A 26,222-nucleotide genomic window follows, 5' to 3' on the forward strand; every position below is an offset into this window, starting at 1 on the left:
GGGGTTTGGTTTTTTCCACTGTGAAAAATCAATGAGATTTGTGCTGCAAACTGATCATTATGACAGGGAAAGTGCTGCAATGAAATTGATTTCTGTAACTCTAACACCACTACTTAAACTCCCCCACAACTTTAGGGGGCAGACACTCAAGAACTAAGACAAAAAAGTGTGAGGGCTAAACCACCTTTCTAAGCTGAGTCCTCCTTATTAAACAAAATTTGCTTTGAACCAGTTTCCAATGAAGGAAAAACAGCAGAGATGTGGAGTGAGAAATAGTTCAGTAAATGAATGAAACCAGACTAATACATTTTATAAATTACATGCAGCAACAAAGATTAAAGATTCTCGTCTGTCCCCTGTGTTTTGTCCTCATTTCACCTCTTCACAAGTGTAGCACTTGACTATCTGTATTTCCATAAAATCTCAAACACTAAATATGGAAAGTCTAACATGAATATGGAAAAGAGAAAGCCATAATGAGAAACAAAAAAGTTGGCTGTCATTTCAACCCACAACTAATAGTTAAGTAGCTTGCACCAAAATAAGTCCACACTGAATCAAGTGCCTCGGTCGGTTCAGCAGGTGCACCACAAAATAGACAAATCACTGAGGCAGGAATTGAGAGCTGTTTTCTGTCCTCCAAATTTCCTTTTCAACATGATTTGTGACAAACTATGTCTCTTGTGGAAGACAAAACAGGGACTCAAAACTGCAGACTGAAACATTGAAGTTTTGAGGCACAGACTGCCTGTTGCTTTGAATGACCAAGACGGAGGTCCACGCACCAGGGAAGATTAGTCACTGCTGTAATACCACTGGTAATGAAAGAACTACAAGAGGGTCTCATCATTTAAAGCGCTTGGAGCTGCAGCCTGTTCTTCCCACAGAAAGTGCTCAGCTCTTTGAGGGAAATGGCACATATGCACCAGAACTCCATGTTTAGTATCTGCAGTGACATCAAACAGCAGACACCAAGTAAGACCACGCACACGTTCCAGCACTTGGAAGCAGGACAGTACACACTCACATCACAGTGCTGCACCTGATGAACAGATACAGTGTGCATCTGAATGGCATCTACCTGACTCACAGGAACAACCAAGTACAAGTCCAGACACATGTGCGATTACAGGTACAAAAACCCTCACAACATCACACAGGAATCACACGTCCATTTTACTCTTCCACAGGCTGTATTACTAAATCTCTGCAAATCCTAACCTGAACCAGGAGCAACTTTACTACATAATAAGATACTGTATAGCAGTTAAATAATGACAGTTATCAGTTACTCAATGAAGTCATTTTAAAAGACCAAAACATACAAACCCCATCCAGTTTCATTAGATTAAATGACCTTATCAGACAAGGTTTGTCTCCACTACCATTAATTAAGGAGATTTGGAACACGTTTCAGGAACAAAGTGACCAAGCCCACCCTAATGGTTTGCTTTGCTTTCAATCTGCTTAGCTGCCCTCCATTCTGGGTCAATTAGTACTTATTCCTAGAGAAAAAGCACGAAACACAACCAGAAGAGTAGATATCGCATGGCACAAATGTCTTCACCATAATTCTTTTCCTCCTATTACCATGCTAGTGGAGCTCAAAGATCGCACCCACCACTCCTCAAACATCAGGAACGTATTGTGCAAATGTCATCAAGTGAAGGAGAGAGTTCAATTTCCCCAAGAGACACTTCCACGAGAGAAAATGATAGACTTCATAACAAGTTTGCAATGCAAATAAGCAAGTTAAAAGCCTTAATGGCATGACTCAACACCATTTTAAGTGGGCAGAAGTGTTCTGTTACGTCCCATTGCTAATTTCTTCTTAAACATTAATTATACTCTAGTGAGAGGAATTATGTATTTGCAAGCAGGTATCAGTGGCCTGTTGAAACAATCATGCTGTGGTACATTTCTTCATAGCAACGGAGGAATTTCTGTTCTCTGAAGACCATATTCATTGGTAAAAGCATTTAATATATAAAAATATCTATAAACACACAAAACGTATCATATAGAATTTTTGGTCACAAAATTCAGGAACAAAAGAAGCTACAGACATGCAATATAATATTTAATTTCTGTGTTACGCATAACAATTCTTTCAGAAGTGACTGGATTAGTAGACCCCTGTGAAAGAAGACAATTCATTCCTATAGAGATCTTTTAAGCATTCTTACCAAGGTTTAAATACTATGTTTGCAGCAGGTAGAAGTTACAGCAAGCAGCTTGGTGCCTACAGCTCAAGAACAGACTGTAATGAGGAACAGAGTGCAAACAAAACTGAGCCTCTGAGAAAATGGAAGGAGTTTCTCAGGGACAGAAAAGACTGCCAGGAGTTTTAGGCAACTCAGAAATCCACTGAGTTGGATAAAATCTGCTCTCAGGTTAAGACCCACCTGCAGGAACAGAGCAGAAAAGACCAAGTTGCTCATAAACTCTTATTTTCGCTTTTTAAATTTAGCATCCTTTGTATTTCTTTTTTCTGTTTAAAAAAGCAATTATTCCAGTACTTATTACAATAAACTCTTGTTTTCAGAAATTAAAAGTTTTTGTTTTTTGGAGTAGTTCACCATTGGAAAAGGTCTAGGCATATCCATCTCTGAGCTCTGGATAATTCAGGGTCCTCTTGGTTCCCTAGCAAAAAGATAATACCTAGCAATATAGGTTGGTCCTAGAACCAAATGCCAAATGCACAGTGGCTGGAATTCTTTTGGATGAGGTACTAGCCACACAGGCATGTGACAAGCCCAAAATCTTACCTCAAATGCTTGAAATGATGACCTTGTCTTTATTTCAGAAGTCAAACTATTGTCAGATTGGATTTTGCAGCATAAAGGAAATGGAAAACCCTGAGCAGGACCTCTAGACCAGGAGACAGGTAGGTGGCAAACTCCTTCTGATTTCACAGTCAAAAACAAGAGTTCAGTAGGACCAGATTAGAAAGGCTGAGGACAAGGACACCATATCTTACTTGCTGTTCAATACATCATTCTTAAAACATATGAAAAAAGAGTAAGGTGCCCAGCTTCATACATGGTACCCCTCCTTTAGGAAGTACGTTTATGCATGCTGTAAGAGCTGAAGTAGTAATACCAAATGCTGGCAAGAGCCAAGTGTATGGTTACACAGCTCTGACATGCCCATGCTATTCCCAGAACAATACAAATATTTCTGCAAAAGGTTGTGCTATGTGAATGTACCAGAGGAGGGTAGTATTTGCTTGGGCATCTCTCTATGGCACGCCATTGTGTTGCTTAGGAATGCCCTAAAATAATAGATCAACTGCTGAACAGTTTCGTTAATCTGCATGTCAATGATTTACTCAGTGTCTTGGTCCCATACAAGTCTACTATCAGGTTTTGACCCTATTTTTAATCTCCGGATGACATTCATTTGGGAAGAGTAAATGGTCAGGGGACCTTCAGCTCCCTCAACATGAAAATTTCTCATGGAAAGTTGACTTTTAATGTACAGCAGAGTGTCTGGTCTCCCACTGAAATCTCAGGATATTAAAAGATATATTTGGACATTGTACAGGGGGACAACTGGGCCAATTTCCTTTCAAGAAAGTCTGTTATTTCTCACTAAAAGATTAACAACAAATCTTGTACTACTGTGGGACTCCCTTTTTCCTTTCATGAAAGGACATTACTACTTCTTATTCTTCTGTTCCCTCATTAACATGAAATCTGCAGGTTTGAAGTCTCAACAATTATTAAAGTAATCACAATTTACAATCAAAATAAGATTAAAAACTGGTTAAATTAATATACCATGCTGTTTTCCTCAAACAGCAAAAGCTAGAGGCCTGCTGAAATGCAGCATTCTCATCACAGCAGCGAGTGCTCTGTGCTTTATGCTGCTCTAGCAGCTGCAGCCCATCTATTTGTTTTATTTGGCCTTTTGAACATGTGCATAACTTGCATTCTTCAGATACTAGGTTACTTCTTTCTCTGGACGTGGGGGTGGAGAAAAGGGAAGGGTGACAGAGCCCTACAGCATACCTGATTTTGAAATCCACCATACCTGAAATCAGACACACAGACTTCCAAGCTTTAGATATTTTATACTCATAGAAAAAAACGAAGAAAAATCTTTTTTTTCAGGTACGACTTTTAACAATTCACTTCTAGGTATGTATAATACCATACCAACTCCTATGGCTTAGTGGAAGTTATAGTCTGTGAAGAGCTAGAAGAATAATTAACAGATCGCCTCTGACCTAAAGTCTGCTAATTATTACAACTAAGTCCCTTAGCACAGTGATAGCACAATAAATGGGCACAGAACATGCAGGTCTTGCCATGGATACTGTTTAGAGTATTGCAACCACTTTGTTAGAAGTGTGGGTCAAAACCCACCACTGGGAGTTATTTGTCCTTTTTTTTACCCTCCCCAGCCAGTACTCCTCATAGGCTTCACTGCTTGCTCAAATGGTTTGTGACAAGCACAGGAAATGAGAGAATGAGAATCACTGACACCGGTGACAGAGGGAGCCAGGCAGTGAGAGGTTTGCAAGATTGTTTGCTACCGTAATTTGCCTTGGTGCCTGAATGAATACCACACCAAATTGTACTAAGTCCTACCTACAGTCATCATGAAAACCAGCAAAAGCTGCACTAGACTCAGAGTCAGCATAATCTACTGAAGGGAAGTACAAACCAAAGTACAGATCCGATTCACAGCCACTGTAAACTACCAGAGTTCCAGCAGATTCACATCAATTTATATAATTTGTCTTATGAGTCCAAATAATGGTAGCTCACTGAGCCTCTAACCCAGAGTAGTAGAGAGACTAGGAAAAAACCCTGAAACTAGAGTAGGCAGTGCCAGCTCTCCAAGAAACAGCAGGCATACTATCGAAAGGAAGAACCAGAGCTGCAGCAACAGCCATCAGCTTCAGAAGCAGCCATGATTAAATAATACATCAAATTAAGACACACGTAAAAACATGCCACATTTCACACTACAGTCCAACTGCATTTGCTTAATAAAAAATAGTTTTTTTCAAAAGGCTTCAACTTCTTTCAAAGTTACACCTCATTTCTAGTTAGTCACGAAGATCAGATTACAAACTACCTGGTCTTTTCACACATTGCAACACTCATTAAGAACCAATGACTCCTGACCTTGGATTAAGAAATCTGAGGCAGGTTAGATTGTCAGCCTGAAATGAATGACACTTAATTGCTCCATCAAAACATTAAATGTAACTCTGAAGAAATGTTCACATCCACAAAACATTATTTTTCCAACTGCACTGTCTGACCTAATTAAAACCCCTCTACCTACAAATCTTGTCCTGACAGTTAAACAGAAATCCCTCTGTCTCGTCATTTTCACACTAAGTACTAGTTTTAGATTTCTAAAGCGGAGAAACACCAAACCAATATTGTTTCTTAAGGTGACTTATTGCTCATTTTTGCCAAGATTACTTTAATGAACAACTACAGTCCCCTAAAGAAGACAGCAACTGGATAGAGGCATTAAAACAGCTCCCGTCTCTTTTCATCTGGCAAGTAGGTAATGCTTCAAATATCTTTAATTTCCTATAGCCACAGGGACTTTAAAGGAATCCAAGAGAAACTTGTAGACACTATTGAAAATCATCAACAATTGCAGCAGCCTTCTGCTTTCAGCCATATTTACCACTGACATCTTCTGTCACATAGGGAAGAGTGGTTGTGGATGACATCAGACATTTCAAGAACCATTTCACACACTTACCTCTCCCCTGCAAACAGCTCATCCCCATACATGTGAGAGAGTTGGAAAAAGCTGGAGGAACTCTTAAGCAAGAACGTTCTGCTACTGAACTGGGCAAGTAAAACCAATTATAACAATTCACAAATGACTGAGAAAAGAAAAGTCTCAGTTAAATTGCTTAAAATTTCCTGCATAAAGAATTCTCTGTCTGGGATAGGTTGTTTTGAGGAGGAAAAAGAAATGCAAGAGAAAACAGATGAATATCTGATCACAGAAGCAATTGATTGGGACCATTTAGAGAACAAATCCAAAACCTGCAAATAGGCTTCTGACTTAATAATGAAAGTGCCCATCAAGTTTAGCTGTTCTCATCCACAAAAAAACCAGCCTCAATACACAGCCAATGTGTGTGTGCATTAGTAACAACACTTTTGCACTAATGTACAATAAATTACACTTTCGCCTCCTTTCTAAAGAAGATTTTTTTAAAATCAACTACAATCTGATCTTATTGTGATGTCTTAGTACATGAAATGTATGAAGGATTTTGATTCCATCAGTTTTATTTTCCACCTTTTTAGCCTATTTGATTCTATGTAAAATACTAAAGAACTCCTTTAAGCAGTCCCTTGACTTCACTGGGGAACAGATTACCTACACCTGTGTTAGCACAAGCACAGGTTGAGCACGAGAATGCTGCAGCCATTGAGGTTCTAAATGTTGTTTTATTATCCTCACAGCAAGTCACACTATGAACTGCAATAAAATCCCTTAACATTTTATTCATATTCACGGTCATATTAGGTCAAGTGCTTGTGAATAAACTCTAGAGGACAGAGGACTAGCTTTGAAACCATTGTTACGAATTGGTTGCATTTTAATAGATTTATTATCCAGCTCAAATTGCAGAACTATGACTTAATTTCATCAGGGACAAAATGTTTGTAAGATAAGTTTGAAAAGAGCAAGAGGAAGAAAAATAAATATGCATCTACATAAGTATTCTTAGAGCCACCCAGACACATTAGATGATGATGTTGTTCTGGTAACTGTGACACCACACTAGTACACATGCTTCAAGTCACTCCATTAGTAATAATGTTTTGCCAAAAAAAATGCAGACCAGTGTTAGTGATACAACCATTTACAGTCTTCAAATATAATAGCCAAAAGCAGATTCATTTGCTCAATACAAAATCCTTGTAAATACTGCTGCTCCTCAACAATGTGGTACAAACACAGCGTCTGTATTTCTTGGATACTGAATTTTAAAAGACCATCAGCTCCTTACAGGATAGCCAATATTCTGGTTTTTCTCATCTTAATGCTAGCCAGTTTGCTGAAAGCGTTATTTAATCTAATTATGGAATATCTCTCATAGCATAAATATTCCAAGCTCTAGAGCAGGCTTCCATTTGTAACTTAAGTGTAGTATAAAAACAAGAGTTAATTGCCTGTACAAATATTTCAGGGTAGCGTTTACGTAATCTACAGTACATTAAGTACCAGAGTTGTGCTCTACTGATAGGTGAAAGAACAACTCTGAAAGGCAACTGCGTTGCCAATTAGCTTTCAACAAATATGTACACAAGCTGTGCTTGCAGGCTTGTGCTCAGCTTCCTCATTCTCCTCAGACTGCCTGCTTTTATAATGGTGAACTCCTTTCTACTCAAATGCCCAGCTAACTTCACACTGATGGAACAAGGGAAGATGGCATATTTTATTTAGTTGGAGTTGTAACCCATCCAAATTTAAGATCATGACCCATGACCAAAGCCACACTCCAGTCACAAGGGCTGAAAACAAATTCCTTAGTCATGTTAGCAGGGCAGAGAAATAAAAAGAAATGAAATTGAAAAATCTTCCATTGTAGTTAGTCCAAAGAGGATGAGGGTTTGAGAAAAACATCCCAGAAGTCTCAGCTCCAGTGTGTCGGTCCTCCTCAAGGAGGCTGAGCCAAGAACATATACACCCACGTGCATTAGCTCTCTGCAGCAACACCATGTTTTTACCCAACAGAGTTGTACACAAATTAAGAAATAAACTTAAGTTCACAAAACCACATGACGAGAATAATGTTTGCAGTCTTTGGGCAAATCTGCATGGCACTCCACCCAGAAAACAGACTTATTTTAACTCAGGAAAGTTGATTACCTTGGGCAGAGCCCTGTGCCTAGGACACTGCTGCTTTGCTTTGGGTACCCAGATTTTGTCACTGGACAATAGTTTGGGTATCACTGGACACCAGTGTGCCAATTCTTTGTTTTCTCTTCATAACTTGCTGTGTAGACTATAGCTACCCACATTGTACTGGAGTAGGATTAAAAGAAATATTTTGCAATTAGCCTTCCAATAAATGTTAAAACATAGCTTTCTGCAATGCTTGAAATATCCAGCTCTTTTCATAAAACATTTTAATCCCAACTCTCCCCTTCCCCTTCCACCACCCCCAAATTAAAAAAAAAGTTATTGCAGTTACTAAGATGGAAACATTCTGCAGAATCAAGAGAGTTAAACCAATTCCAGAATTCTGCTTCATAAATTCCTTTGGCTCACATAATTTATGTTATATAAATTGTAATTCTGATAATAAGGCAGCTGAAAATAAGTCTAGTCTTGTAAGTTGTGTGGGTGTATGGTTATGCTTATATAAAAGTTTAGTTATCCACATTACTTCATAAACGTATGTTTAAGTATGTTTTCATGGATATCTGTGCTCTCTGTGGGCACATTTTCTTCAAGTATTTAGGAAAAGTATCACTATGCTATATAGTGTAAAGCTTGTGAAACCTTTTTGTTAGGTAAAAGTCAGCAAAGCCAGTAACCTCATTGCTATTAAACTGGCTGGAGAGAGAGAGGGAGGAAGGAGGCACGGTGAGACATGAAAGTGAAGCAGGGAGCTCTGTGTTCTCGCTACTGCTGAGCTAGAAAAGTAACTTGTCTTTCATTTTCTGTAAAGTCCATATCTGGACTCAGTCACAACAGAATGATCATCAGGCAATCCTTCCTTGGACAGCCTGAAGATACCAGAGAATAACCACCCATTCCTTTGATTCATTTATGTGTGGTCAGTTTAACATACTGACCATGTGGGTCCTTAGTTTGCTCATGCAGTGAGGGCCACAAACAAGTCCCCCCTACTTTTTTTTCTCTTTTCAATGACTCTTTTGGAAATGTATTGCTCTTAAATGCCAAGCTGGGATGTCTGTTTCCAAGAGTGGCTTATCTGCCTACAACTTTAGGCTTTCTCCAAACCGGTATTTGAACTTCTGTTGAGGGACAGCACCTGACATGCATTTCAACAAAACAACAGGGTCAGATTAAATTTACCTTCAAGTACAGCAGTACTGAAAAACAACTCAGACTAGCTTGTATAGCTTAGGTTGTGTACCTGAGCCTGAGCAAACCAACACCTCCTTGCTCCTGGGTGTGATAGGCGACTGCCTCCCATTAAGGAGGATGAGCATTAGCGCTCCCAGTGCCACTGTGCTGGGACAGAGCTTTCAGCACCTCCACTTATGGTGACATTTCCTCCAACAAAACCTCAGCTGTTCATGTGCCTTTACAGGTCTTTAACACAGGGCTTTAAAGCCCAAGTTCAACTTTTCAGATAAGGAAGGGGATTCAAAAACTTATTTCTGATGCATCTCTTCCAGACCACAGAGGCCTTGGGACGAGTAACATACCCATGCACTTGGTGGGTTAAAGAAGAAAAGCCATATACTGCTAAGTATACAAATTACTTGGAATGCACTGCAACAAGAATCAAAAGTCTGAAAATACATATGGTGACTGGACTAAAATAATTATTAAAGAAGAGCCATAGGAGAAGAATAATTTGCAGAAATAATATAAGCCTTTTAAGAGGCTATGTTATCTTCACATTATTTTTTAAGTTTCAAATTGTGTGTCTATGTACATATAAACATACAGCTTCACATATCATACTGCAGTATCTAAGTAGTTAGATTTTTTTATTATCTCCAATTACTCACACAGTAACATATGTTGCTCTGTTTTAGCTTACATTTAGATGTACATAACCATTATTCTTCATACACTTCAAAACTTCCTTGTCCTTCCCCACACACTACATACACTAGACCTTTCCAATTATATCAACTGCAGTTTTATTCCAACATAATGATGGCACAACTTGTACATTATATATATATATAGAGCAAGCTATGCAACAAATTCTATTTCCTCCTCCTGGAAAAAGGTCTGAAGAGGAACAAAAGATTTATCCTGCTGCCCTTCAATAAAATACAGTTGTATCCTTTAGTTTGTATTTAGAATTGAAAGTTCTCATTTGGTTTAAGAAACGTGCTTTAAAACTATTTTTTTCAACTTCTCCTTTAAAGTTTCCTTTTATGTTTGTGTAACTTTCAAGATTGTGATTTTTAACATTATTATAGCAGTAAAAACACAAAGAGAAAAAAAAAGACTTAAGAAATATGAACTTTTCCAGTCCTCTGCCATTCCCTCTAGTCCTTTACATCAATATAACTTGTGGTTAATGCTAAATATCTAGTGCTATCATTGAAGGCAGCACTTAGCCCTATCCATGCACCCTGATACTAAGTTTTGTTAAAATGCTTTACTTGCTACCACGGTTTACGAAAATGAAACTGGTGGCAAGACGAAAATTTTGGAATACTAAAGATGTTCACACATAAGGATCTCTAAACTCTTCAGAGCTATGTGAATAGAGTACCCACCCAAATCCCTATCAGCCAGAAATTATGTCAGTCACAGGAACTGAGGTTTTGCCCTGGCAGTTCACTTGCTGCCCAGCACGTTACCTACAGAAAAGCTCCTTGGAACTCCCCACCTCTCTTTCCCCTCAGAACCATAGCCAACTTTTCAGGCAGTATCCTGGGCATTCTACTGCTTCCACACTGATGACAAGGTGAATGTGGTAGCACGCCCTCAAAGCATCACTTAAAAAAATAAAGGCGCTCAAAACAACCCAACTACTGGACTCATCATTTTGATGGCCTGCTGCAGATCAGAAATCAGCCTACATCTGTTTAAATATGTTTGGTGGCTTCTCAGCAGATTAAAGCCAGAGCTGCTTTGATTTGTCTTCCTGCTTCACCACCCTTCCACTGTGAAAGATGGAATTACTTCACTGAAAATTCTGGCAGGGGAAAGCTTGCACCAAAACAGGGCAATCTGTAGCAAACCAGAGGCAGCCCAGGCACACCTTGCTCGCTCCCTGATGTTGATGTGCACATAGAATATCTGGCATGTTACCTTCTTCCAGAGTTTCCCCTATACCCTGCACTAGGAGCATCCAAAGAAGACCTTCTGTGAGGAGACACAGCCAGGCCCTGAGACGGGTACTGGGCTCCATCCCCAGCAGCCGTGCTCTGCTGCAGCTGCATGCACACACAGCTGGGGATTCAAGGCAGGACCCAAAGCTGAACAGGGAATTTCAGGGCTCTCTGCCTCTGGTGGGGTGACTGCAGCAGCTTCTTCATCCGAGTGCAAAGGGTAAAAAACAAGGGAAGGCGAGTGAGTGGCAAGAACAGCAAATGTTGCTCAAAATGATTCCATATTCCTTCTATATGCAATAAATGTGTAGAGGGAAGAAGCTGATTTTAGCACCCTCACTCTACCATGTTTAGTTGCATTCCTTTTCTGCTATTTAACTCCTCTCATCTCAAAAAGAAACAAACCCCACTGTAAAAGAACCCCAAATATCTGCCCTAATTTCTAAGTCAGGAATACTTTGCTTCAGTTCCAGGAACCAAAGCAGCACTAAGTTTGCGGAATTGTACCTGAATTTCTGATGCATCACATCAGTTTTAGACAGTTAACATTTGTCTCTCAGTGACACTGATCTCTAGTTGCACTAATTTTAGAACAATCTAAATCAATCCTGAAAACTGAACAAATCTATCGAAGCACCATAGATAAAGCTCAGTTAAAATCTTGTGCTAGCTTTTCTCAACTGATATTTGAAACCATACCACTCATCAATATTATGGATTAATATTGACTTTTATTCTTCAGCTCACAGTATTTTTCCTGCTGCATTTAGTGGCTACTACTAAAATTATCTGCATTTTAATTTTTCAGCATTCACATTTTTCTACTACTTTCCCAACAGATTTCTTTTATTATCATTTTTTTGGCCCACTGCCCTTCCTCACAGTGTCCACAATCCATGGAGAAGAGATTGCTGATGGCGTTATCACAGGCAAACAGAATGAAGCTAATGGTAACAGGCACTCCTTGCTAGGTAATTATTATAGGAGAAGGAATGCAAATGAGCCCTAATCTGTCTCACACAATGGCAGAGGTCTCAGATTTGCATTAAACCTTTTGCAGCTCTCCCAGATTGGGGACTGAAGATAACAATGCATCTGCAGCCCAAGCTACCCCAGTGGTTATTACATTGTGCCCCCGCAGGTACAGTGTCCCTGAATGACTCCCCTCCCCCCTTATATCTCCAGTCCCTCCTCCTTCTCTCCTTCCCCCCTCAGCTTTGCAGAAAAAAAAGCTAATTGTGCATGCCATTTGGCTCAATTCATGTTTACAATGAAGACGAAAGCAGCACTGTTTGATAATTATAAGAGGGAAATGGACATCAGGAAATCTCCATTCTATTCCCAGCTATGTAGTTCCCTTGCCAGGGAACTGAAGGAAAATAACTTTGCTTTTCTGTGCATCCATGTGTTCAGTTAGAAATACAGGGTTGGCATTTCTAGTGGCCCAACAGACTCTTATTTTACAGAGGCACCTGCTGAACACTTCCAGGAAGCTAATGCTAGACTTCACTTGAATCTAGCCTGAGTTCACGATAAGTTGCGGTCCTTCAGAAGACCCACTGCCTAAATCTCAATTCCCCATCTGATAATGGGTTGTAAAGAATGATATTCTTTTCCAGCACTGTATTCTGCTATAAAAACACCTAAACTAACAGCTGCCAGCTGGGGCCATGCTCAGGGCTCACACAGGTTCTGCCCACTAGCAGATCTTACAAAAAGGAGGTATAGGAACTATGATTGAGGTGCTCTGATCACAAGCCACATAGCAAAAGGTTTTCCCAAACCTTATCTTTTCTAGCATCTTCCATGTGGCTTGTTTGGATTAGGAGCATTGGAGTCAAACGTATTGAACCTTTCCCAAGTGAGTCCCTGGTCTGAGATCAAAACTCCTTACCAGCATGAATTGACTTTTTCCAACACTACTGCCTTCTTGCTCATTTTCTCCTGAGACATTTTTGTCAAATAGGGTGTTTCCAAAATTGATGTTCAGGAATCAAAGTTTCTACCACAGAAATGCAGACTAGAAAATGGAGACTACAAAACTCTAAGTGGTCATATAAACTACTCAACATATTAAAACCCAGACAACAACCATACCAACAAAAAACCCAAAACAAACAAACACCAACCAAAACCAAACCAAACCCCCCCCAAATCAAAACAGTAAACTATTGCCATAAATTACCAATTTTTTTTTACGACAATAGTTAAAAAAAGACAGCTGTAGAAACTGCTACTGTTTTTTTAAACAGCATGTAACAAGTTAGTTTTTCAATAATGAAAGTTTTGCTTATTTCCATCTGATCGTGCAGTAGGTGGGGCAGTGTTACTTCTTTATACAGTTCATGGAATACACTATACATGTCTCTGGGATGGTCTCTGATAGCTGGTATCCTCAAGCAACAGTCATCACACCTAAACAATCCGTTTAAAAACATTTTTTTAACAATGCTGTGGCTCTGTTATGATTGAATGTCTCTGAAAGAATTTTCTTCCATTTGCACTGACATTTAAGGTTCTTGCCACTTGGAAGGACTGATATGGTACAACATTATGAAGGATCAATCTTTACATCAGAAAAGCAAAAGCTGTCCTGCACTGGTTAGTTCCTGTAAAACAAGAAGGGGATTTTCATTGATCTTGTTCATAAAGCCTTCCCTACATCTTCCCATGTAGCCTTGGTACTAACTTTCCAACACTAGAAAGGATTTCATTCAGAACACAAGAACAGGGTATTTTTACATGATCAAGGCATAGCAGGTATCAGAACCTGCAATTTAAACCCTAACATACTCAGGTTCAGATTTGTCACAGGTCTCTAGGGTGCTCCTCCCCAGTGACCAGTTATACCAACTGCCTACTGGTGCCATTTATATGCGCACAAAAACGCCCTTCGAAACCCAGATGTAGTTGTCAAGAGCTGTATAGACTCACCCTCACTTGGAAGTCAGGGATTACCACATTGCTGCTGGACCAGCAAAAGCACCAGGGCAGAGAAGGTCACCAGGATAGCCCACACCAATTTTACTGCCACCTGAACACACCCAGCTGACTCTGCCTGGAGTGGACTCAGCTATCTCACCTCCTCCTGCCTGCAGATCTGGGGCAGTGGAGGGGGAAAGGGAGGAATCCTGGAAGATAAGGAACAGGGAGCACAGATGTCTTCATGGGGAACTACTGCTCACTCTGTGACCCTTGGCCCATCACCAAAGCCATGCACTTCAGGACCACTCTCACATTAAGCATTAACTCGGGCAGTTCAGCTGTGTTGCCAAGTAGCCGGTCAAATATTTACAAGGGTTTCAGAAGGTGCAAGATTAACCTATCCTTTCAGTGTAAAACTCAATGTCCATGATTTTATACTCCGTTTTGCAAAGCAAGAAGTCACAATTCCAAAGCTTTGAGACTTGCAACACAAAGTTGTTAGAAAGAATAATCCGAACAGGAAAACTAAGAGGGACTCAATGCACACTGTAGACAAAATATTGGCACCACATACAGTGCTGGCAAATAGAGCAGGATGCTGTGTTCTTAAGGGGGAGAACAAGTAAAATCCAGCTCCTAGAGTGGTGATGGCAACCTCACCTGAACAGCAGCCTTTCCTTTTGTCCAGCTGCCTCCAGGTCATTTTACAGTAAAGACAAAAATTGTCACTGCACTTTCAAGGATCTCAACAGCTTTCCAACCCAGTGCTCCCCCCCACCCCGCCATTCTCAGCAGCCTTTTGAGAGTTTCCCTCTATAGCAGCGTTCTGCGTTTCAGGGATTCAACCTTTCAACTGAAGCATGAGAGATCGCTTATACTGTTGAACCGGTGGAGCTGCCAGCCTCCCCTTTGTTGCACAAGGATTTACACTTGAATGGCGCTGAGAAGCAGAGTCTTTTAAGGAAAGGCTGGTGGGGGGAAGACAATTTCCTTGCCAGCATCCTATTCGCAAATCACATTCGCCTACCAGCTCAGCTTCTCCAGTTCACATAACTACAGGAACCTTATCGAACTGCTAGTTTAAAAGTTTACTGCGAGGTGACTTTAATGAATAATTTGTTAATTTTAGCTTATTTCAACAAGGATATACATAGTCATAAGAAGTTCATTTCGAGCCTAAATGTGGGCACTTAATGTAATTCAGTCCAATGTAAATTACGTCATTATCTTAATCTATGACTCATTTATGTATTTCCTATTTTAGTCTTGCACTGCCATGCACATCATAGTCCATCGAATGGCTTCTACAGCTTTTCCAGAGAGACACTGGGGAACACCACAATGGGAGATATGGACTGTAGAAAGCCATCTGAAACAAGAGTATGCAAGCCTGCTCCCGTATAACAGCGGCACGCTGGCTAACCATACACACAAGTAGCGCCAGCCTGGTACATTTCTGTTCTTAAATTGCAAATGGGTGGATAATTACTCATTGGTTTCAGGCGATGTTAGCAGTTACCAAGCAGTATCATATTGCTGCCTTTCAAACAGCGGCACTCTGGTAAATCCACAGTTTTTTGTTTGTCTGCTTGGAAGCATAAAGCCTGCTATCTCCAAAGAAAAATAATAGCATCCGAAGTTTGAAAATTGGCAAATGCTAATCTGGCATAGAAAAAGATCTGTAAGGAACATTCCTTCTGGTTTTAAAATGTTACACCTGCTTCTGATTAGACTCTATTTCCTGAATTCTGAATTGGCCACATGCTGAAACACACAGACAGCACAGGCGGCAGAGTGCAGCAAGAAAAAGGCTAGCACAATCCAGAGCTGGTGGCAAACCACAGTCCCCATGAAAACCACATGTGCCAGAGACGAAATATTTTGCGTTTTGCTTACTGCTAATAAAGCTGCTTCACTTCATTAAAAGCAGCTTATCATTTTATCTACTCACTCTGATTAATTAGCCTCTAGTTAAAATGAATGAGCACTTGATTCGAGGATTCTATTAATGTGACACTGGTGAACCACCACTCACATACTTCTTCCATCCTTTTCCTTTTACTCTCTGTCCCCCCCACACCCATTGTCTTATCAGATTGACATTTCCAGAGCCCTTTGGGAATACCAAAACACTTTTAAGACAGAAGTGAGTAAGGAAATGTCCCACAGCCCAAAATTCTTCTGAGGCTAAGTTTTCCTACTGGAATATATAGATGTATGTAAATGTACTTCTCACTGTAATTATGATCACAAGCTTGGAAAGAAACAGCTTGGAAAAAAGAAAGAGATGAGGAAATAGACTGTATTGTTGGGAACAGGGCAAAACAATACCTTTAACACATAGAACTTATCTGTCCTTCCAGAATAAAAATTTTAACTGTGAAGCACAAACAGCAGTCAGTTCCATCAAAAACCTGACTTTCTTAGAGAGCGAAGAACTTTCTCCCAAGCCAAATACCATGTGCTGTATATGCATAAAGACAGCTTCTGCTACAGTATATGCCTACAGATTTCACAGTTGCATATGACCGCCAAAATCTCAATTTCTAGCAGCAAAAAACGTATGTCACCATTATTTAGCCAAGCATCTGAAGACTGAAATATATCCTAGCTGCTCATTTTGCTGGAAAACAGTGCTTTGCTTCATATACCTAGCCTTCTTGTCTAATCAATGGATTTTTATTATGGCTGTCAGAAATACCCAAATGTATTGCGGAAACTTTAAAAAATAAACAAAGAAAACCCAAAGCCACATACCTTCCCTTTTCCTTCTTTAAAATGTTAAGTTTCCACTCTTTCACAACAATGCCCACCAGAAGACTGAAAAATCATTAGGCCTAAAACTGCAACAAACTCGTATTTTGACAGAGGAATGGAAGGAAAGAAGGTGAGGAGAAGGGGAAATAAAACTTCCTGGGTCATTCTAACATTTAGATCTAATCTCCAGTTTAATTAAGAACAGTAACTAGAATAGTAAGGAAGTGACTGAAGACTGTCTATTTATGCTGCAAGCAATTTAAAGGATCGCTTTCAAAAGAAGAGTTTGGTTAGGGTATGAACTGCAGGTTACAAGCACAAGCTTGAAATTCACCATCCAGCCTGAAAGGCTGTATGTGAGAAGGCACCAAAGCAAGATCTGGTTTACATCACACAGCAGGGCAGTAACTGACCATGAGTCACTGATGTACTGATGCACTTCATCTGGCTTTTAATGCCATCAGCACCAGATAATGTTTTAGGACACATTTTACCACTTTCCAGTATAAGTTTGCCTGGCCAGTTCAAATCCGCATAGAATTTTCTAGACAAAATTTCTTCAAGGCAAGGCTTCCAAGATGAACTATCTTCTGTCCTGCAGCTGGCAAGATATCAGTGCAGCTCTCTGCTGTAAGGACTGGGCTAACTGAACAGGAGCCTTCCTGTGGGCTAAGCCAAAAAGGGATGAGACAGGATGAATGATTTCTGCTACCACAGCCTGGGCTGCAAGTAATACCCAGCCCTCACAATACCCTAGGTAGCATCAACTCATGATTTTCAATGCATACTTTAAAATACTTTGTTAAGGAATTAAAAATTCTACTGGTTTGGGTTTGTTATTAATTTTTTATGAATGGCTAAATTATTGAACCTTATAATAAAGAATTCACATGCATCTTTGTGTACCTGAAAGACGGGGCAATATGCAACCAGATGGGTCATTCCCTAGCAGAAGAGGACAGTTATCACTTTAAAGGAAATAAGGCAACAAACCGGGGTTTTTTTGTTGCTAATTTCATCAAGGACTTCATAGCTGATTTGGGCCTTGCAGCTTTCTTTCTGAAGGACTAACAGAGACTATAAACCAACATAAAATACCAAAACCTGCCACCTACACTAATATCTATGTGATACACTTCGTTCCTCTCAGCCATTCATTATGGATTGGCACAAGACACTCTCTCAGAAACTCCTTCCTGTAGACTGGCAGTTGGTAGTGCCAGGGCTCTGCAGCAGTCACTGCAATCCACTCAAGCCACTGAATTCCTCCAAGAAGCCCTCCAAAGCTCCAGAGAGCACAGGAAGCCACCTCAATGCTCAGAGCCATACCTACACACCAGGGATGATGGTGAGCAGCTGTCTGGCCTCCAGAAGCATCCCTTCAATCCCTGGGGGTGGATGAAAAGAGGAGTCAACTAATGACTCAACTGCAGTTCATCAAGGTGGTGGAAGAGGGGAGGAGAGGAGGCTTCAGCACAAGGAAACATGCTGCTCCATATAGGACTTATTACTAAAGAATAAATTCAGTTCTGTAGTCAGAAGTAGGTCTATACACCTGAAACACAATGACCATGAGCAACGTCCAAAACCCTGCTGCGTTATGGACAACTGAGGCAGGCACACCCTAACTGCTAAAACCAGAGCAAAGCCAAGCAACCCAGAGTTACTGTGCTAGCAGTAAGGACTGGAAGGTTTTAATGGAGTACAATGAATGGTCACTGCCATAGCCACAGTATGGGGCAGGGAGCACACACCACAGGACAGGACCTTCTAGCCCTCCATACACAGAGATGTCCCAAGACAAGCCCTTGCAGTGTTCTCACCCCATCTTCCTGAAACTCTACTCACTCATGTTCTCCTGGATCTGTAAAATTTGCCCTCAGACAAGGGCTGACTCAGACAACTGAAAATGGTAGAAAATTTGAAATCATGTTTCTTACTACAGCTTTAACTTATCTTCCTATGCCTAGATATGCTGAATTTTCATTCTGTTTAGTGCATTTTAGACCTTGTCTACAAAAAAAGAAATTTACAAACAAGTTAATTTCAGCTCTGAACTCTCTGCTTCGTGTACACTTGAAACCACCAAAGATGTTTATAACTACCTCTCTGGAGGTAAAATACAAGCATTTAGGTCTCTAAATCTACATGGTAAACAGATTCCAAACATAAAATGCACTGCTGGGATGGAAGTTATTTTTCCTTCTGCAATAAAGTTGATGAGATTTAAGTCTTCTCCGTATCAGAGTAAAGAATTAATACCTGTAACGTTCATGAAACGAAACTCCGAAAAAAATCAAAGGTTTTACTAAAAAGCAAGGGAGGGCAGGCTTATTGTTAAGTTAATGAAGTACTTAAAGACCTTAAGAAGTGGCAAAGTCCTGATTTAAAGTGGGAGATGGTTAAGGCTTTGCAAATTGAGAACTCTGTCATCCTCTCCTAAGGTGTAATACAGCTTTGACAGGCACATCATTTTACTGAATACAGTTACTGAATGAAAAATACTAACCTCAAAGATCTCAAAGGATTTGAGGGAGAAAAAAAAAAATCAAAGACCTGAAACAAACACCTTATTGAAATGCTCTACAAAAGCTCAAGAACTGTGAACTTGATTATAAATGAAACGAAAAATACAATTAGGGCAAACTTCCAACTGACAGCTAAGTTATTAGACATGGTGTTTAACATACAGTGTCACCCTCCCAAAAAGTTAGCAAGTAGCAGTATCACCTTTCCTTTGGAGATGGCTCAGGTTGATACAAATAAAAAAGGAAAATGGGGAAATTTTGAGGGAAATAAAACTTCTTTAAAAAAAATCAGTGCAAAATAGTCATTCTAGATGCACTGATACAAAACATAACTTCTGAAAAAATCTGAATGGAGGTAGGGTTCCTCTTTTAACAAACAAAAAAATTGAAAATTATCTTTGCCCAAACTGAGTTAAGAAAAATGGGCAGAGAAAAGCATAGCAAAAAAAAAAAAAAAAAAAAAAAAAAAAAAAAAAAAAAAAAAAAAAAAAAAACCAAACCAAAAACAAAGCAAACTGTGGCCCACTGGACAGCCTGATCTTCTGTTGCCTTTTCCCTGCCCTGCCTCTCCTCCTTTCTGACTGCCCCCTTCAACACTTTCAAACTGAGGAGGAGTATATGTTCCCCATCCTCCACCTCTACTGAACCTGCTCTAGTCCAACGCATGGGCAAGAATTTCCTCTTGCTTTGGTTCTCAAATTTCACTGTCACATCCAGCCTCTCCCCCCAGAGCTTTTCACCTCGAGGATTACAGTCTGCATGACTACATTTGATAATACAGACTCTGCTGCTTAAATACCGTACATTTGCAGACAGTTAAAGCATGTTTTACCAAGGTACCATAAAGGGGCTCAACAACACACACTTCCTGGGCATGCAAGCCTGCAGCAGCTGGAAAGGGACCCTCTCCAACACGGGACAGTTTCCCTCTCCTCACTAGGATGAAAAGGAGCACACAGAGACAAGGCCTTTGTGCTGGAGCCGTTCCCAAGCCATGGCTTCAGAGGAATGATCCGTCTAACATGTTGCAACTCAGGAAGCATGTGAAGGAAAAGGAGGAGGGGAGCAGCAGGCAGGGATTCCCCTCCAAATTTCCAGGGCTGTGCAAGAGAGACAAACTGACGTATCCAGCCAGAGAGAAACCACAGTGGGCTGTGCACAGCCTCTCAGCTGATCCTACTGAACTGAGCAGTGGCACTTGGGTCCACTGCACACCACTGCATATGACATATGCTGGGAGGGAGATAAGAAGCAATGCCCACAGTCCTGCAAAAGAGATCTAAAGTTTCCCTCAGCCCCCAGCCCAGGGAGTTTCAAGGCATTCAGAAACAGTACAAAAACTCAGCTGGAGCTATGAATCCTTATAGAATCTTTCCTCCACATGTGCAGCTCAGCCAAGCCTCCCACATCTCAGTGTGCCCCAAAATTTTGTGTTTCAAAGGAATTTTAGAGCCTTTGCTTGTTTGGGAGAAAACAGGTTCAGAAGCCACAAGGCAGCTCCTGCAGGTTCCTCTCAGCATGCCACAGCATCAGAGGCAAAGGCAATGCCTGCCTGCAACAGCACAGGCAGCTGCATTCTTTAGTCTGGCACCAAGGAGGAAAGCTATCATCCATTTCTAAGTTAGATTCAGGGAACCAGCTGGGGACCAACGATTGCCATTTTTGAAGTGCACGAAGAGGAGTGTAACCAGCTTTTCCATAGTAACAAAGATTAGCGGCCTTGAGTCTGACACTCCTCCTGCATTAAAAGATAGGAGACAAAGAGAGAGACAGGTAATTACATAGAAGGAGCCCTGGGGAAATTGCAACTCCTTGAGAACCCTTTAGCTGGTCTGTGTGTTTCTCCTTGTCTCTGCTTCAGCTGAAGGTCCCTAAGAAACATTTGCCCATTAGATCATTAGCTTTATTGCAGAAAGTAGCCAGACAGCTGGTAGTGGCTGTTCAATAAAGACTTAGCTTGCCTCTGCACCAGCAAGAATGAGATGGAGAATAAGAAAAAGAACACCCCAAGGCACATTACCTGTCTGGAGCTTATCCTTGATACATTAGTGTACTTAGTCAGTGTGAGGGTCTGACAAATGAACTCTGACAAATCTTGCTGGGGCAATTTAAGACACTATTGCATCACACTGTCTTTCAAAGCCCTTCACAAATGTTAGCACCATAGAGCAATCCAGCAGGAAAACTTGTATCATGCACTGGCCTCACCAATTCAGAGCTTAGCAAGTTAGCATAAATCCCCTCTCAGTGCTGGATTAAGTTAAGATGTCAATTCTGAACCAGAATGGCTGAGGTCTAGACAGAAGATATTACCTCCACTACAAAGAGCATTAACATCTATCACAAAGATGGAAGAGGAAATGACATCTCAAAGCACTACAGCTCCTAAGCAAATACAAATATTTAATATTAAAATACATACGCAATTTGTCTAGCAACAAACTTGAGTCTACTCACGCAGCTAACGATGCTCTATGAATCAGCACTAATTTTTTGGACTTTATATACCCTGACACAAACTGAATGCTTTGCCACTGCAAGATGGACATGGATTTTCCTATCACCACATAGCTAAAACATTAAATTCCTGTCACACACCACATGTTGCACTTCTGTCCAAAACTGGAAAAAGTTAAAGACTTGCCCTGTTTTTCACCATTCAGAACTAGAGTTGGGCTTCCAGATAGTTCCTGTTTTATCTATCAGGGATACAACCAGCCACAAGACCATGACAGACCCCAGAGAAAGCATCAGGTTTAAAAAACTAACCAAAACAACAACTAAACCAATCTATATTTGCACGATCAGATGAACATGTGCAATAATAACAAAAGAACCCCTTCGAGATATGATTCTTCAACTTGTCTTCACCAGACCTAACTCTGTCTTTCCATGCAAGCTGATATTCAGGCAAAGATTTAGTTAATCAGTCTGCAATACAACAGTTTTCCTTTTCTTCCTCTGCAAGCATTTAAAATATATCTCATCTCCTAGATTTTCTCAAGGGACAGTATCCTACACTTAGTAGTAGAGCAAGAAGTGCACAAAGCTTCTGTTTGCATTCCAGCATTAAAGGGCAACCCACATGAACCAGAAGTTTGGCTAAACTCCACATAGACAAACTTCTTCTGCCATCACCTGCCCTTCCAGAAGGAGCAGAGCAGGCAAGACACCTTGAAAAGCAGATAACAATTATCCCTTACCTTTCTGAGGAGGCCGCCGCCAATTAGCACATTCCTGGAGCTTCTGAATCAGGCAAGAAGAAGAAAGAAGGGGGAAAAAAAAAAAGGGGAGGAGAGAGTTGTTTTCTTCCTCAGCACAACAGTATTTCCTGAGGGGAGAAGAAAAAAAAAAGAAAAAGGGAAATAAGCATTAGATTTCATGATTTTTGAAGAGGCTACTGATTACAATTCTTGCTTGGCAGAGCTACTGTGCCACTATTTCTGCACTTCCAAAATACCAGTTTAGGGTGTCCTGTATTTTCTCCACTGTCACCTTACCAAAACAGGTACTGTGAATGTCAAGTCAACCACTACTAAGAAAAGCAAAGAGATTCCTGTCAAAATGGGATAAAGCCACATACTAAAATGGGTTAAAGTCCAATTCAAAAATATTCTCAAGCACTTCTTCTATTAAGTAAACAAGCTTCAGTTAAGCTCACACCCACTTCTGTAAAAATTCAAATGAGCCACATTTACTATCAAAATAGTTGGCAAAAGGCAAATTCCAACATGCATACTGAACATACAGGTATATACCAACATTCAAGTGCTTATGTACTCTGCTCTGAAAGGATCCTACCTACAATTATGAGGTATTTGCAATTAATCATAAGTTCTATTTCTTTTTAAGACAAGTTCCCTTTTTCTTAAGACAATCTATTCCAACTATGTAAAATCTTTCAGTAACAGCAAGACTAAGTATTTGTGTGGGGTTTTTTTAAAACAGAACGAAGGGAAAGGGATCTAAAAAACCTTTTGACTAAAGGTACCACTTCGAAATCGAGCTTCACTCCCATAAAACCACAATTCCTCACCTCAGACCATCTCTCTCTCTCTGCCCTACTCCTAACATGACTTTAAAGAAACTTAAAGACACAGAGATTTAATGGGCCCCTCCCTACCTCCAGTACCTGCCTCTGATGAAAGGCAGGAAAATCAAGTGGAAAATTATTTTAAAGCGTGAATGCAAGACATTAACATCTTTGAGGAAATGGCAATCAAGGTTTTCCACAGGGAATGAGCAAAGGGAAACACATCCAGTCTGTTCTCCATCACACTTTGTTGGCTTTTATTACTACAGAAAAACTCTACCCTTTTCGCTCCTATGGAAAATCTGAACAAGTTCTCAAAATAAGGAAAAAAGTCTATGCTACCTTACATTTCCACACACACTTCTGCCACCCCTCAAATCAACAATTAACCCATCTGCCAACAGCATACAATCCTAGTCTCCTGGAAAACATTTGAAATAAGGAGCCCTAACAGATAGAAATGCTGCCTTTTATGTTGTATCCTATCACATCATCTCCCTCAAAGCCACCACATTTGTCCAATTCTAAATGGCCACAGTTCCTGCATTTCTCTAGGGGACAAAAGCTCTCTTTTTCTCTTCTCCTGTCAGCAAGACTTGAAGCTGCAAGAGTAATTCTGTCCAGATTCCCCTCTAGATAGGCAATGACTTAAAGAATTCATGAAGTGGCAGTGTAAATAAACAATGAAAAACTAAATAAAGATCACAGAAGACAACACACAGAAAATGTGCACTAAGGAGAGAAAGAACAAGCTCAGTGTTTCAAAACCTCTTCTGCCTTGTTATGTGCCCCCATAAATAGGCGCAGCAATAATTTGACAATGTGAACGAATGGATCCTGACACAAAAATGTAGCTACTCAAAAATCTGCCTCCTCAACCCTCTGCCTAAAGGCAAACCTTCCCACAGTGCTTAATTTCACTTTCTCAATGTCTTACACCCCTCATCAGTTGCATTTCTGCTTTCTGTCAGCTTTCACCAACTTGTACTAATTAATGCAAAGCAACTTAAGCTGAAACCTGGAGAACTCAAATCAGTTTTTTTGTTGTTGGATTTTTTTTGTTGTTGTTGTTGTTTTTTTTTTAAAAAAGGGAAACAGTGCTACAGCCCTAACTGTGGGGACAGGAGAATGGAGAAGAAATGACCCTTAGTGAATTGTTCCTGACACGTGTACATCCTGAGGCTATGTGCAAATCAATACTTACTGAGCAGCTCAGCACAATCAGGCAGCAAAATGCAAGAAAAAAAGAAATTGTATCATCCCCTTAAACATACATTATACTTGTACCCCTAAATCAAATGAATAATTTGCTTTTCTTTTTCATTATCAAATCAAAAGAATGCTTTTGACAGCATTTTTCTCCCTGCTCAGAAATCCCCCCCAACAACAGATCTCCAGTACAGTCTGTTAAGAATTGAAGTACTGGTTATATTTTAAGTGCTTAAAAATTTTGCACTTCCATTCTATTCCTAGTAGGAGGAATTATTTAAAGGAGACATGGAAGATTTGAAGAAAGCATATTTTCAAATCGAACATAAAATCAAGAGGTGGCAAAAAGGAAGTCTTAGTGCAAAAAATCAAAGTTTTTAAACAACATTCTCAGGCAGACAGAAATCTGCCTCAAGTACCATTTAAAGGCATCGGTTTGACTTGCCATAAAGAAAGTGAGATTGGTCTGTTCTCAAATCATGAGGCAAGAAAAGAAGTAAAATGAAATAATGCATCAGCCAAAAGTCAAATCCTAAGTGGAGAAACCTCACAAAATTATTTACAAAACCAAGAGACTTGACTAAATTTCTGGCATGGCAAGAGATAATTCATATGAAAAAAATGTCAAAATGTTTTGGGTATACAGCCACTACAGGAAGGAAACAAACAGAAAACTGGGAAACACTGTATCAAAACCCAACAAATCGTTGACATCAACATTAGATAAATGACTAGGCATATGTTGAGTCAAACACCCTCAAGATGGTGTGTGAGTCAACTCCTGCAATGAATTTAGCAGAGTTGCTTTCCTACATCAAGCTTAATAAAAATAATCCTCAATTATTCCAGCGAGCTCTGGGTTCTCATTAAATCTCGCATGACGTGTGCCCATTCTGGACAGTACCTGAGCTGGAGCAGGGATACCAGAATGTGATTTTGACTAATCTTTCCTGAATGATGATGCCAGATTTATTTTTCGTGCTGCACAACAAAGGTGGTGTTTTTTCCAGGCATTACCCAAATGTAGCCCACTTCCTATGGAAAACGCAAAAATCCTGTAGGACATTTGGAGGTTCTAGGTCTTAAGTGATCCAGATACTTTTTACATTCAGAAAATAAAATTTTGGGAAAGTAATGCCCCTCACTTCCAATCTGCACTACACGACTGGTGAAGAGCTTGCTGACCTTATCATGTCTGACCCCTACATGGAGCCCTGTGAGCTCTCAGAGGAACTCCTGTGTCAACAGAAGCTCCCATGGTACATGACCAAGCTGGGTGATTTTCTGGTTTATTGCATTTTCTAGCTCCATGATGGCTACTAATTTCATTACACTGAGGAATTAGATCAGAGCACTGCTGTATGCAACAGAACCCTCCCCAAACCTTGTCCATAACATGAGGCAACTCAGGTTTTAAACCAAAGTGGGCATCATCAACACCTCTTAAAATTTACAGACAAAACCAAGAAGTGTTCTCAAGGTTTTTCAATTTACATTTAACAGCTACTCTTCTGGTGAATTTTAAGTACATTCAGAGTGTACTAATATAGGTCAAGTTTGTATCACAGTAAAAAGTTATTTTCTTTCTTTTCCTGTTGATTTTCAACCTTTTGATCTAGGAGATGTAATAAAACAACTATTTCCTTAACATCTATTGAGGGAAGTAGCAGTCTCCATTTCTTATTGCAAAAAACAAACATGCAAGCTAAAAAAAAGATTAAAATACCTACTCTAAAATAGCATGATGAAACTGAACAAAACCTCTCAGCCTTGGGT

The 26,222-nt window shown here is 40.1% G+C and overlaps 1 protein-coding gene across 4 annotated transcripts in view; it reads right to left on the bottom strand.

Moving 5' to 3' along the window:
• The window catches only part of ZMIZ1 (zinc finger MIZ-type containing 1), a 335,745-nt gene that overhangs the window by 262,919 nt on the left and 46,604 nt on the right, over nucleotides 1-26,222 (bottom strand). For all 4 annotated transcript variants that reach the window (XM_084210758.1, XM_084210760.1, XM_084210761.1 and 1 more), the window contains exon 2: nucleotides 22,408-22,535. The gene's annotated coding sequence lies outside the window, so the exon portion shown is untranslated. The remainder of the gene's footprint in view (nucleotides 1-22,407; nucleotides 22,536-26,222) is intronic.

Source organism: Fringilla coelebs, assembly GCF_963513975.1.
Source record: "Fringilla coelebs genome assembly, chromosome: 8".
NCBI classification, from domain to species: domain Eukaryota; kingdom Metazoa; phylum Chordata; class Aves; order Passeriformes; family Fringillidae; genus Fringilla; species Fringilla coelebs.